General features: G+C 46.4%; 1 long non-coding RNA gene across 2 annotated transcripts in view; it reads right to left on the bottom strand.

Annotated features, from left to right (window-relative positions):
* Positions 1-5,553, bottom strand: part of LOC105707319 (uncharacterized) — a 47,150-nt gene extending 41,597 nt beyond the window's left edge. For both annotated transcript variants that reach the window (XR_001105040.2, XR_001105041.2), the window contains exons 1-2: positions 4,148-5,553; positions 1,149-1,391 (exon numbers count right to left, since the gene is read on the bottom strand). This is a non-coding gene — a long non-coding RNA (uncharacterized LOC105707319). The remainder of the gene's footprint in view (positions 1-1,148; positions 1,392-4,147) is intronic.
* Positions 5,554-13,432: the final 7,879 nt, after the last annotated feature.

The raw sequence follows: 13,432 nt of genomic DNA, 5'->3' as shown, positions 1-13,432 counted from the left end.
CAGGCATTGTGGGACCCCCCCACCCTGGCACCACACATGCCTGGCCCCGAGCTTTTGGCCTAATTCTTGTTTGGCCCTGAAGTTTTTCTGTTGAGGAGATGAGGATACCATTCTGTTTTGAAAGGAATCCTTGCAAAGCTCTAAGAGAAACTCCTAAAGGATGGCCCTTTAAACAGCTCCTCCATCTCTCTGCCTTTAGGAGCCATTGGGACTAAACAATTCCAGAAAAATAGCTGCTTTTCTTTAAGAAATATTTTAAATTTAAAAAAGCACAAAGAATATAAAAGTGGCCTGTAATCTCATCACCCCCGAAGCTTTGTTCACTTTGTTTTTAAATGCAATACATACACATTAGAAAGCATAACATGGACATTTAATTTCTCTCCCCTCAATTTACAGTTGCTCCTCTCAAAGGTAATGACTACTAAGAGTTTCTTGTGTGTCCTTCCAGGAAAAGAACTTGGGCATATAGTGACATCTTCTTTTCCTAATTAAAAACAAGTCTGGAATTCTTGTCCTATCAGCACTTGGAGATCTCCTTCATTCTTTCCTTTTTGAGATGGAGTCTCACTCTTGTCACCCAGGCTGGGGCACAATGGCGCGATCTCGGCTCACTGCAACCTCCATCACCAGGGTTCAAGCAATTCTCCTGCCTCAGTCTCCCCAGTAGCTGGGACTACAGGCACACGCCACCACACCCGGCTAATTTTTTGTATTTTCAGTAGAGACAGGGTTTCACCATGTTGGCCAGGCTGGTCTCAAACTCCTGACCAGGTGATTCACCCACCTTGGCCTTCCAAAGTGCTGGGATTATAGGCATGAGCCACTGCGCCTGGCCCTCCTTCATTCTTTTTAATGGCTGTGTGGGAATTCACAGTGTGACTGTACCATGGTGTATTTCACCAGTGTCCTAATGAGGGGCCACAGGCTGCTCCCAGTGTCTAAGTCTTGCAGATACTGCTGCTATGACAATCCTCAGACATATGCCTTGAGCATAAGTGTGTGAGGATAACAGCAGAATTCCTGCCAGTGCAATTGCCGAGTCAAAGGACATGCACATGTAATGTTTTGTCTCCTCTTTTTTGGAAAGGGTTGTTTCTTTTCCTGCCCTTCTCTATTTTTTTTCCACCAGGCAAACTCCTACTTACCCATCAGAATCCAGCTCCAGTTTCATCTCTGTGAAGGCTTCTCTGGTTGCTCCAGGAACCAGTCAGCTCCTTCTTCCATGCTTCCTCAGTCCCTCTTACCTTGTCTTACTGTGGCCCAATTTTTTTAGGTGTTTCCTCTCCATATGGGATCATGATGTGAGGACATTGACATGTTTTCTTCCGGGGGCACAACACTTTTGTCTTTAAATTTTTCTTTGTGCAATTCCACTTCTGGGTATAGAACTGAAAGGAGAAACAGACATTTTTACCCCCAAGTACATGGCAGCATTATTCACAATAGCCAAAAGGTGAAAACAACCCAAGTGTCCAACACAGATGAATGAAAAAATGCTACATGCACACACACACACACAGGTACACGCACACACACACAGGCACACGCACACACACACAGGCACATGCACACACACACACGATAGAATAATACTCAGCCTTCAAGAGGAATGAAATTTTGACACATGCTACAACATGGATGAAACCTGGGGACATTATACTAAGTGAAATAAGCCAGTCACACAAGAACACTGCATGACTGCACTTATGTGAGGTACCTAGAGTAGGAAAATCATAAGGATGAAAAGTAGAATGGTAGCTGCCAGGGGCTGGGAGGAGGGGAAAGAGAAGTTAGTGTTTCATGGGCACAGAGTTTCAGTTTGGGCAGACGAAAAAGTTCTGTAGAGACATGATGGCGAAGGTTATACAACGATGTGAATGTACTTAATGCCGTTGAAATGTACACTTAAACATGGTTAAAATGGTATCTTCTACGTTATGTATATTGTACCATAATAAAAAGTTTTCTTTGTATGAAAATATACCCTCCTATAGACTCAAAGTTGCTGATGAGCCCTCTACATGGGTTGATGTAACCATCTCTTTACCTCAAGACGAGGTTGACCCATCCAAGATTGAAGGGAACTTATCCTATTTTCAGATATTTCCAGGGAAGGGAGCCCATGACATTATTAGATAATCTTTTCCAATGTCTCAAAACCCCAGACATTCTTGGTACCAGACCTTTCCTGCTGCACCTGAAGTTGATTTTCCTTGGTCAGTAAGTGCTTTGTCAGGCCACAAACTCTTCATGCACTCAAAGGCTCTAGTTACACCATCCCTAGTGTAGATCTGATGGTGCCAAGTAACAGGCCAGAGAGTGGACTTTGGAGGCCCAGTGAGGCTCCCTGTCTCACAGGCTTCTCATCAGCATCACAGATGAACAGTGCTGGGCTTGGATCTCTAAGCAGCCTGGGACACAGGCCCCCAGGCCCTGGCAGGTGAAGAGCCTACCATTTCTCACTTCATTCAGGATGTAGAATAGTTTGTCGGATGCTAGAACTTTACCCTTTCAGGTCAACGTCTTTACTCTTCAGCTGGAAGCCTCTTGCTGAGAGGGAAGCATTTCCCAAAGACACGGGAGTTGAGCTGGTGAGTCATTTCAGCAGTCCTTACACTCTCCTCTGACCAGAGACCACATATTAATCAGCTGCTTGAAAGATGTACCTGGCAGGCATGTTTCCTGCAGCCTGGAAGATGCTGACCTCGTCAGCTCTGAAACATCAAAAGGCTAACGAGAACAACAGGCTGAGAAAGACCTCATCACCTGGGTGCCTGTTCACCGCAGCCTTGTAAGGCCCAACACAGCTGAGATGCGCTGTCTGGAGCTCAGAGGAAGTGGAGCTTTTTCTGCTGTGAGGATCTGCCTTCAGCCCCCTTCTAGGGTACAGGAAGGGGAGGGGTGAGCCTAAATTCTGGCCCCATGCTCGGATGTCACTGCTATCACAAAGGGAAATTCGTGTGGGGGTGAGCACCTCCAGAGACCTCACTCACCTGTGATTCAAGGGATAATAGCATCACTCGTGTGTTCACGTGCCAGGCCTGTCACCCTGGAACATTAGTCAATGGGCTGTGTTGACAGTGATTTCAACTCTTGGATTATATGAAGGACCTGGCTGCCAGAAGGCGTTGAGCCCTGAGGAGGACAACAGGCCTCAGGTACTTGATACGATTAACGCTGAGACAAGGGGAGTCCCCACGGGTCAGTCCTATAACTGGGGTCTGATATACACTAGTGATAGGCATTAGCATAGTTTGTGCATTATACGGTGGTCTTGGTCCTTTTCATTTCCTGATAAGCTGGAATGTCTGACAGAGTAAATTCCAGATGCCCTTGTGGAATTCTCATTACAATCATGTTGCTAAGGAACTGTCTTCTACCTGTAAGCAATTTGGGAATACTATTAATAGTATTAACATAGGGTTTTTGCACTGTGTGGGTTTATTTTTTATTGTATTTATAACACCCTCACCACTACCTTCCCACCCCTGGCTCACCATCCAAGGGGCTTGCATCAGGAAACTCAAGAAAGAAGGAAGGAAGGAAGGAAAAAGGTTGTCCAGGCTTCACGTGAAGAAGAACTGTATCTGTATTATTCCCTATTTAATTCTCGGGACCTCCAGATTACAGGCATATAGAAGCTCCAATTAATATTTGATAAATCTTGAAGGGAGGAAAAGATAGTCACAGAAAGTTCACTTGAGTGGCCTGAAATTCCACAGCAATTTAGCTAGGAGGCTGGGAGGAGAATGTGCCCTTCCAACTTGCAGGCCAGCTCTGCAGGAAGCCAGTCAGCTCTCCCAGGGGAAGCAGTGGCCAGGCAAGCACGGGCCTCGAAGCTCAGGACTGCCTTTGGACTGTGACTCAGACAACATGGGTGGCTCAAAGTTATTGAAGGACTGGGTAGGCCCCTGAAAATTGGGCCTTTCTGCAGCAATCATCAGGGAGACGCATGGTCCTGGGCTAGGGAAGGAGTCTTCTTGGTCCAGAATGGCCAAGCAGCCAAATGTTAGAGCCCAGGTCCCTGGAGGTGTCCCTGGAAAGGGTCTTCCCCAGCCTGCTCCTGCAGAGTGGAGGCAGGTTTGGGGTGTTTCCTCTAGGAGAGATTCAGGGAGCTTGGGAGCAAAAGTGACAATGTGCCTACCTTCTCTCTCCTCTGTAGGGCTCTGTTCTCTTTCTTCTTTTTTGAGACAGGATCTTCTGCTCTATTGCCTAGGCCGCAGTGCAGTGGCGTGATCATGGTTCACTGCAGCCTCAACCTCCTGGGCTCAAGCAATCCTTCCACCTCAGCTTCCTGAGTAACTGAGACCATGCCTAGCTAATTTTTAAATTTTTTGAGGAGATGAGGTCTCATTGTGTTGCCCAGGCTGGTCTTGAATTCCTGTGCTTAAGCAATCCTCCCGCCTCAGCCTCCCAAAGTGCTGGGTTTATAGGCATCAGCCTCTGTGTCTGACCTACTCTCTTTCTTAAGGAGAAGGTTTCTGCTATTTCTTGGTCAATTGGGTACAGAAAGCCTGTTCCCCATGGACAACCCTTGAGTGGCTCAGAATGTCAGCAGGAGGGAAATGATGGCTTTCCAAGAGTGCTCTGTGCTGGGATGTACCTTCTCTTGTGTCCTGGTCCTGAGAGCCATGAGACCGAGAGCATGGGACAGAGGCAGTGAATGAACTGGGCTTGAGAACACCTTTGTTTGCTGGGCCTCAGTTTTCCCACCAGAAGCCTGTCCGCCTGGGTTTTAGAAAGCCAGTCCAGGAGAACACGGGAGGCTGCAGGCAGCTGTGACCAGCTGTCTCTCTCCACCCCTTGTTTCAGACCTCTCCAGAGTCCGGTGTCCTTCCGCACAAGTCCTTGTTGTCCAGTCTGTGGCCCAAGCACCCACAGGGCATGGTGGAGGCCTGAGACAGTGCAGGTTTTGCTGAGGCCATCAAAAAAGCTTACGGAGCAGGCTTGGCCATTGGCCGGAAATCACTGGCCCCTACTGGGCTCATGCAATATTCATGGAACCAGTGTGGGCTCCTGCAAGTTCCTATGAGCAATGGCCTCACCCATTTGAAGCTCATCAAAGGACTGGTTCAATATCCTGGGCCACTTTCTGTTCATTTTTCCTCTCCCCCGGTACTGTCCTCCTTCTGCCCTCCCCGACCACCCCTCCTCTTTCTAAGCTCTTGGCACCAAGTAGCTATGAAGACTCTGAGACCCAGACCATCCCAAGGCTGTAGCTTTCTTCGAGGCTGCCGGGCTCTGCTACGGTGAAAAGTCTGAAGGCTTTTTCTTTTCCAGGTAAGTTGGGGAGACGGTTCCGTTATGCCTGTTTCTTCTTTATTTTCCTTTCCCTCTCTGGGCCGGAGAGACCAGATTTTTTTTTTTTTCTTTTTTACAGTACATTTTGGCAGGCCTCTTTTTTTTTTTTTTTTTTTTCTGACAGAAAAAAAATAACAGGCATATTTTGGGCGATTACTCAACTGGGGTCCTTTGTGACAGGATATGCTGCTGCGTGACTAATGGAGCTGGCTTTCTCCTGGCTTCCTTCCCCTTTCAGAGCTCTTGTTTACTGCCCTATACAAAAAAAAAAAAAAAAAAAAAGCCATAAGCTACAGATTTTTATTAAAAAAAAAAAAAAAAAAGCCTTGTGAGATACTCAAAGGCAATAAATCCTTCAGAGATTCCATTTCCAGGGCTGCAAACTCCCCGCCCTCTCCCCACTTTTTCTTTTCAGTGCTCAAGATTCACGACATGTGAATCTTCTTCCACCCCCACATCCCTGCTTTCTTCTGAACATGTGTCCAGCAGATCGTGGGGGGCGGGGAGGGCGGGGGAAGGGGAGCAGGATGGGAACCATATTTATGGTGCTTAACTCAGCAATTGCTAAAGGAAGAAATAATGACTTCCAGGGGGCTCTGGGCCTTTTTTCCAAGGCCTTTGTGTTTTCATAATCTATGACAATTTTGTGGTGTAAGCAAAAGTTATTACAAAACATAGAACTAGCCTAATGAGGAAGGTTATGTTCTAAACCAGGAGGGACTATCTCTTTATAGAGGAAATTCAAATTTGGCTGGCTTTGGAATTTGGAATCCCTGGGCTTTCCAGAGAACGTTTGGGAAAGACTCTCTGGAGCTTGGCATGTCTGACAACTGGAACTGGCCTTTCAGTTCTTCTAGAGATGAGATGGTTTGTTATTTCAAAAGGTACCTGGCTATGGATGGGAAAAGTTGACTAACTAGTTAGGTTTACCAGAGACAGACTGGTGTAGATAGGGCACAAGATTTGTGGCCAGGCGATGGGTTTGAGTCTCAGTTGTAATCTAGAGCAAGTCATTTAATCTCTGTAGGTCTCAGTTGCTCTGAGGCTAAAATTGGGGTTCTGCCCCCTTCCCTCTAGGTTGCTAACAAAAAAAAGTAAGATGACATAAATTTAAGGCATGGTGGGAATTTTTTTAAATGTCAATTGTGTTTGGAGATCACGTGGTTTTCAGTTACATGGATAAGTTCTTCAGTGGTGATTTCTGAGATTTCGGTACTCCCGTCACCCGAGTAGTGCACACGGTGCCCAATGTGTAGTCTTTTATCCCTCATCCCCTCCCAACCTTCCCCTCCCCCCAGTCCCCAAAGTCCACTATATTATTCGTATCCATGACACGTGTGCATTCTTGACAATTGAAGAAGTATGCAGTGATCCCTTCTAAGGCTTCTTTATGCAAAGGGCGGACTCACACTTTCAACAGAGGAGAGAGACTTGTGACCCTGAGAACTACAAAGACTACTGATGAACAGAACGGAGATTATTTATACAGTGGCTCAGGACACAATATTACACGGGTGTTTGGGAGGCTGGTTTTGCGTCCAAGTTTGCTTACTCCCTGGTCATCTTCCAGGCAGGCCTCAGAATCCTAACTTTGATCACATTCCTTCCCTACCCAGGAAACTGTCTTGTCAAACCCAGACAAAAGGCACCTGCCCACTCCATCTTGCCTGCCTTTTCCTCTGTAACTAAGTCATCTTCTGCCCACACTCTCCGTGTTGGCAAAGTGAACACTGGATGCAGTTTAGCCACTTGCCTGACATTTTCATGGGACGTTGCTTGGAGGCCCTCACCCCGCCTTCACCTTCCTATACCTCTTCCTCCTCCTCTCTGCTACATCTTGCTCATTTGTCATTTCTTATAGGATCCCACTTCAGTTTCGCCCCTCCCTGACTCTCCACTGATTAGAACACCTCAAGTGGACACTTCAAACCCTCTGATAAACCCTACCAACTATCTTTTTTCAACCTCCACAATTCAAAAATCTAATAATGCCCTAGGTAAAGGCAATTGACTTGACTTCTCCAGAAGATAAACTGAGGCCCATCCAGGGAACTAACTGGACAGATATTACACAGTAGGTCCATGACAGACAGAAATAAAAACCCCACATCCTGATTCCAGTTTGCCTGGAGTTTAAAAAGAGGTTCTTTAGCTTGACTATCCCAGAATAGCCTCTCCCGGGCTAACCAGCTGTGAAGTGATGTATTGCAAGGGTTATTTTTTTTTTTTGCCTTGGCTTAACTCTTAAAAAAATACCCCAAACTCCCAAAATCAGCCTAAGAAAATCCATTTCTCACAATGTCATCCGCTTGCCAAGTTTAAACTTAGTATATTACATTATGAACGCCTCCAGGCCTCACTCTCGGCTTACTGCGATGCTCAGGTATCTGAATTGAGTTCAGAAATCACAGTTTATTGAAGGAAACAGATCATTAAGTCACTCCACTGGACTGAAGCTGTTGACGTTGTTTATTTGGAGAAGCTGAGCACTGACTCATGTTCTGTTGATTCGCGTGGATCAGGACTAACTGGAGCTATTTAACAAAGGGTGTGGCCATCAGATGGCACAGGGCCCATCAGGGCTAACGGGAAGAGGAATGGGGACAGTGGTGTGCTGAAGCTTGCACTGGCTTGTGAAAGCTGACTGGTAAATTTTCAGGAATTTTGCAAGCTGGTTGTTGAACAGAGCCATTGTTAAAAATTAAATGATAAAAACATATAATTAATTAATTATATTTTAAAAAGATAATACAACAGATCAGATCAGATCAGATCCGAATTTTTTTAAACTACAGTTTACTATCATCTATGTGCTTGGGTTATGTCTATTATACATATGGTGGGAATACTATAGAGTGGTATACAACTGTGACTCTCTTCCCAATTCCACAGTCAGTAACGTCACATTGGTAGCTTGAAATTGGCTGTGGTGGGAATATTTACACCACAGAAATTGGCACACTCTACACTCAGGCCTTGATTTATTGTTGTGTTGATTATCTAGACTTAAGGCAGTGATAGAGAAAATGTTAATACGGTAGGATTAGATGTAAAAGCATGCTCTGTCTGCAGCAGTGACATTGTGAATAATAGAAAATATTGAGGTAATATTTTTCTAGTTTTTGAAAACTATTACCTGATTCAGCAAAAAAGTGGCTCATATGGAAAAAAACCAGTGAAGTTCTGAAAAGCGTCTTTGTTGTTTCACTTTTATCTTACTTATTATTGTCGACATAATTATTAACCAACATTCACATCAGATTCACAATCGGAAGGCCAGCTGTTAAACATTTACCAGCACACTACTGGAAAGGAGTGTATGTGGACTGCTCCCTTGGGATTGCAGAAGAAAGAACGCTGTAGAACATCTATACAACTTGGCAATCAGGGGCCTGAGGTACAGCTGAAGTACAGCTGTGGAAGAGGAGATGCTAATTGCTGGGAAGAGGGGAACACAGATTTTACAGTCAGCAGCCAGAGACTACTCTCAGAACAGGAATGTGAAAAAATCAACCAGATATTCTAAACTGAAATCTACCACTGGATACCAACAAGGTTAAATGGTAGAAAAGCCATAATCATTTCTAAATTCAAGAGTAGGATTAATACTGTGTTTTTGCAGTATCTGAAGTTTCTGTGGCCTTTCTTATACGCCAGTTTATGTGATCACCAGAACAGAACTGAGGTTCAGGGGAAAGTTAGCTATCAGCATTGGCCCCATTTTACAGATGGAAAACCAAGGCAGTGGAAGGTAAAGTAGTTTGCCCACAGTTAACTCTTTCTGCGTAAATGGCTACCCTGGGACTAGAGGCGGGCAGAACTATCACAGACTTGGGGGTCAGACACACCTTGGTTAAAAACTCAACCTTGACATTTATGTAACTTTGGTAATGTTACTTTATCTTTTTGAGTCTTGGGTTTTTTGTTTGTTTGTTTTTTAACTTACAAAATGGGGATGATAAAGCCTAGATCACAAGTTTGCAGTGAGGGTTAATTTAAGGCGATGATAGGCACAAAGGACATGGTGCTTGGAAAGCCTTTGCACCTCCCCCCATGGTGTTATAAATTATTTACATTTGATTTTAAAATATAGTATAAGGCTCTTTTGGCTCACATATTTACTTTTCTATTTGTTGGGTTTAGGTAGATTACTCTGCATGGCCTTAGGCCAAACCAATTTGAGGGGGTGGGGGCAGGGGCAGGGAGGAAGGAGAAGGGAAGAGGTGGGTCAGAAGAGGAAATCTGGTTATGATTCCTGTGAAGGTGGAGATGGAGGTGGAGCATTTGGGCAGGGGGAAGAATTGAAATTTTGTAAAGGGATCCTTCACTCACTGATAATGGGAGAGAATCTGTATATACTATCATGTTCAACAAGGCCATTCCGCGCAACAGAAGCTGGAGTTCCAGATGTACTGCCTCTGCCTACACCTAGGCCTCCACGTCACCACCAGCACAAATGAGAAGGCTCAGAGACCTCTGGGCCCCCGAAACCCTCACAGCCTCTCCAGCACTCTCGGCCTTGGAACATGACCCATCCCCATGAAAGGCTGAGGCCTCAAGCCATCCCTCAATTGCCAGGGCAGGAAGGCAACTGCCCCCCTACTTCCCAGGGTTCTCACTCCTCCTTCTGGATGTGTCTTTCTTCTTAGAGCTTGTCATTAATTCACTAGACGGTAAGCTCTGTGAGGGCAGGGGTTTTTGTTTATTTCATGTGGGACCTAGAACAGTGCTAGAGACACCGAAGGCTCTCAATACATAGTGGCTCAAAGAAGAGAGTAAAATGAATCATCCTCATCTTATGTTTTCTCTTTCAAATAACAATCCATTCTTTGATCAAGCTCAACAGGTTCAGATTTGGCTCAGGGCTCACGGGTGTAAACTGAGGAGGTGAGGGTGTTGTCAAAGGCTTGAGAGGGGTGCTCACTGCAGAAACAGCATCTCTGAGGATAGGCCATCGACCAGCCGACATGGACTGAACAAGGCAAGGCAGTGGAGCTCAGTGGTTAAGAATGTGGTGGTTCAAATCCAGGCCCTGCCATTTATTAGTTATGTAACCTTGGGCAAGTTATTTTATCTCTCTGAGTCTCATTTTTCTTATCTGTTAAATGTGGATAAAAATATCCACCTCTTAAAGTTGTAGTGCGGGTTAACGAGATAAAGCATGGTGAGTGCTTAGCACAGAGCCTGGCACGGGAAAGGGAGCCAGTATTCATGGCCCTGTGAAGGTGGAGGTGGAGGTGGAGCATTTGGGAGGGGGAAGAACACAGCTAGAAGACCTGGGAAAGGGCCTACCTGCAAAAGACCTCTGTGTACCCAGATGGCATCTTATCAGCCTGCAATGGGGCCCTGCAAAGAGGCCTACAGCGGTAACACCTACCCAGGAGGACCTGGCTGTGTCGTGGGGACTGGCATGGTCACGGCCCTAGCTAGATCCAGAAAGCCACTGGAATGATGCCAATGCCTTGCTCTATGGATGGTGTCTTCCTTTGGGCAAAATAACCACAAACACGCCTCGACACATAAGACGGTATATACGGGGGAGGACGCCCATGCTGAAGCCATGCCCAAGAATAAAGGACACAAGGACTTACAAGATACCCTGAGTTGAGAACTACAGGGTTTAGAACCAAGGAGGAGCAAAAGGGCAAATGGGTGAGGTGGTGTAATTTTCCTTCCAGGAAGATAGCTGTGGTTTCATTACAGGAGATGGGCTTTCAGGGGGCATCGAAAGGAGAGGGGGTTGGAGGAAAAGAGATACTACACACTGGGAGGCTCATGTATGAAAATGTCATGTCTGATGTGAAGAGCCGGGGCGGGAGCAGCAGGGCAATTGCAGGGTGCCCAGGGATTCTCTCCTGCCTCCAGGCAGGGCTCGAATGCATCCATCACTGGGCAAATGAATGGTCTGACCTGGATACCAAGGGGCTCCTCTGAACTTGTTCCCAGGGTGAGCCTGATTTAGACTCAACAAGTGCCCATTCTGCTTGATATTTTAAATGGCACAGGTACTCAAAACAGCATGGTGTATTGGAAGATAGACCTGGAATAGGGGCCAGTAGACTTGATTTGAGTTCCAGAAATCATTTTCCAGGTTTAATTTTGAGGCTCACTTTCCTCATCTGTGACAGGGAGGCCCATAGTCCCCTCACAGGCCCCTGGTGATGAACCTCTGGGGCCTTTGGCTGTGGGGGTTCCATGCTTTGTGCTTCCAAGGACCACTCGCTTCAGCAGGACCCCCCCCACAACCTCCCCGGCCTAGTGTGGCCCTGCAAGAAGAGCACAGCTTCTCTGGTTAATCCTGACCTCACCCTGGGCCTGCCTGCATGTGGAGACACAGTCCCTGGACGCTGGGCGGGGACGCCTGTCATTCAGTCAGCGCAGCTCAGGCGCTAAGCGCATAAATGGATGCCTGCAAAACACACTGGGCTCTTTGCTTGAAAGCCACCAGAGCGAGACAAAGGATGACTTCCCTGGCTGGATTCCTCAGCAGGGGGCTCGCCACGCCTGCCTCCTCCAGAAGTGCCTGTGCAGGTGTAGACATGTACACCTTCCTGAACGCTAGCTCTGCCCCACCTAGTGTGCAATGCAGATGCAAATTCCACTCTCTTGCAACTGCCTCTTGCAGCTGCAGGCATGTCACGTAGCCCTAATTCCCCAGCTTCAGTTCCCAGAGCCACAAAGCAGGAGCCATAGGCACTCCAAACTCCCTGCCTTCTAGCAAATCTCCCAAAAGTTATTATGGATTGTTTTTGATTCTGTGGGACCACTATGGGTCAGCTTGCATTCCCAAACCAAATGCAGCCACTTGCCTTGGTCTAGCTCATTTGGTGTCCCCTAAGTGTGGCTTATGATGAGGGTCCACAGCCAGCCTGCTGTGGTGGGGTTCTAGCTTCCACATACTAGCTGAGTCACTCAGGACAAGTCATTTAACCTCTCTGTGCCTAGGTTTCCTCATCTCTAAAGTGAGATCTAGATGCACTTACCCCATAGGCTGTAACACGTGCAGTATGAACTCATGCATTTGAGTTAATTATATGAGTTAGCACAAGTGTATGAGCTCATACTATACATGTAAAATGCTTAAACCAGTGCCTGGCACATAGTAAGAATCATTGTAAATGAAATAATAGTAACAATGATAGTAGGTATTATTATTCATTTTCCACCCCGATGATCATTCCTGTTCTACTTTTCTGACTTTCTCACCATAGCCTTAAGGCCTGGCTCTATTTGGCATAGGCTGGCTACTACCATGAGCACTCCAAGACTCACAGAAGCAGGGGATGGAAGAGAGGTTGTGAGAAGCAGGTGGAGATGGAGGATTGAGGAGAGGATGTGCTGGGGCTGGAGGAGCAGAGAGAAGATAATTTCATCAGAAATAGGATGACAGAACAATGGCTGGGCTAACCCTCTCAGAGCTCTGAAGGCCCAAGGCAGTGGCACAGTATCTGTGCTGGGGTCCCCCAGTATGTTCCTTAATCTGACATGTATAATGTGTGTACCACAATAGAATAGAATGAATTAAACTTGAAAGAGAGCTTATTCCTCAAGCTGGGTGGGAACTCCATTGAATGGAATTGAACAGTATTAGAAAGTGGGTGTATTAGTCATATTTCTTCTCCTTTGACTTAGAATGGAAGGTTGAGAAAAACTGTGGCTTCTTCAACCCCAAGCCTTTTCTTAGCACTTTGTGTTACTGTGCTGGGGCCATTAAGGAATCAGGCATATACTAGACGCCTAAGCAAGTTGTGAGAATAGGAGGGCCGTCTCATGCCCATTTGCCTAGACACTGAATCCCTCCTGCATTCCTAACCCATCCCGTGGCACCATGCTGGATCTGTGCCCGCTAAGTTCGAGACTTGGACGCTCCTCAAACTACGTCTCAGAAAAGCAGGGCCCTAACCCAGATCGTTTTAGACCCCTCCCCAGCTCCCTCTGTTTTTTGCTGACTCTAGTCCCTGAGATATTATCCCAAGGAAGGAAGGCAGGCAAGCCTTGCTTGTCTAACTGCTACTTTGTCCCCTCTCTCCTCTGCTTCTCCTCCTGGCCGGGCAGAGCTGTCCACTTTCCCTTCCTATCTGAGGGGAAATTTTCTTAGGCTATCGATTGTCTTTTCTGAACTACAGCT

Source organism: Aotus nancymaae, unplaced genomic scaffold (genome assembly GCF_030222135.1).
Source record: "Aotus nancymaae isolate 86718 unplaced genomic scaffold, 86718_ANA_hifiasm-v0.15.2.pri h1tg000011l, whole genome shotgun sequence".
Classification (NCBI taxonomy): Eukaryota; Metazoa; Chordata; class Mammalia; order Primates; family Aotidae; genus Aotus; species Aotus nancymaae.
The sequence above is the reverse complement of the archived record's forward strand: the minus strand, read 5'-3'. Positions and strand labels throughout refer to the sequence as shown.